The sequence below is a fragment of the Tachypleus tridentatus genome, unplaced genomic scaffold (genome assembly GCF_004210375.1).
Source record: "Tachypleus tridentatus isolate NWPU-2018 unplaced genomic scaffold, ASM421037v1 Hic_cluster_2, whole genome shotgun sequence".
Lineage (NCBI taxonomy): Eukaryota > Metazoa > Arthropoda > Merostomata > Xiphosura > Limulidae > Tachypleus > Tachypleus tridentatus.
The window spans coordinates 66341354-66342457 of NW_027467782.1; the positions used below are offsets into that span (position 1 = coordinate 66341354).

The 1104-nt window shown below is 50.7% G+C and overlaps 1 non-coding gene across 1 annotated transcript in view; it reads left to right on the forward strand.

Moving 5' to 3' along the window:
- Positions 1–550: 550 nt before the first annotated feature.
- Positions 551–1104, forward strand: part of LOC143243498 (small subunit ribosomal RNA) — a 1805-nt gene continuing 1251 nt past the window's right edge. Inside the window, exon 1 of the ribosomal RNA XR_013024622.1 lies at positions 551–1104. This exon is cut by the window's right edge and continues 1251 nt beyond it. This is a non-coding gene — a ribosomal RNA (small subunit ribosomal RNA).

The following is a 1104-nucleotide window of genomic DNA, read 5'->3' on the forward strand; positions in this document are numbered from 1 at the left end:
CAGAGACACAAGGGATGCTGGACCCGCAGCGTGCTCTGCACGAGCCGTTGAATTTCAGCTTGTCAAACCAAGGGTCCGAGCGCCCTTCCCTTTCACGGGGCACGTCAATAACGGTGACTGTTTCCCTTTCCCTCTCGGTCCGAGCGGGGATAAAAGCAGTACGTGCGTTCGACCGCACGCGTACGAGTTAATCCGAGCGATTAACGATTGTCTTTGTTACGAAAGACGTTCTGTTCCCACTGCTGATGCGACGAGTTTCGGGTAACCATGCCGAGACATCGGAATATGCATCATTTTCGATATAGCTTAGTGTGGGTTGAGCTGTCCTCCGAAGGTCGGTTCTTCCTGATACGCCCTAGTTTGTTTCGTTTTATCGGAACTGTTGTTTTGGAGAACTCGTACTCTAGAGTGTGTAAGAGGTCTGTCTCGTGATTGGTGACACGAAGTAGACAGAGAACGGCAGGCGTGTATCTAGCCACGCGTCTGCCGATTCGAGAGTGGTGTTTCTACTCGCCGTTGGAGCGGGTGGCTTGCACCGAACGAGAAAAGATACCTGGTTGATCCTGCCAGTAGTCATATGCTTGTCTCAAAGATTAAGCCATGCATGTCTAAGTACATGCCGAAATAAGGTGAAACCGCGAATGGCTCATTATCCAGCCGTTGTTCCTTAGATCGTACTTTCCTACTTGGATAACTGTGGTAATTCTAGAGCTAATACATGCAACAAAGCTCCGACCTCACGGGACGAGCGCATTTATTAGACCAAGACCAATCGGACCTCGGTCCGCAAATGATGGTGACTCTGGATAACTTTTGGCTGATCGCACGGTCTAGCACCGGCGACGCATCTTTCAAGTGTCTGCCTTATCAACTGTCGATGGTAGGTTATGCGCCTACCATGGTCGTAACGGGTAACGGGGAATCAGGGTTCGATTCCGGAGAGGGAGCCTGAGAAACGGCTACCACATCCAAGGAAGGCAGCAGGCGCGCAAATTACCCACTCCCAGAACGGGGAGGTAGTGACGAAAATAACGATACGGGACTCTATCGAGGCCCCGTAATTGGAATGAGTACACTCTAAATCCTTTAACGAGGATCTATTGG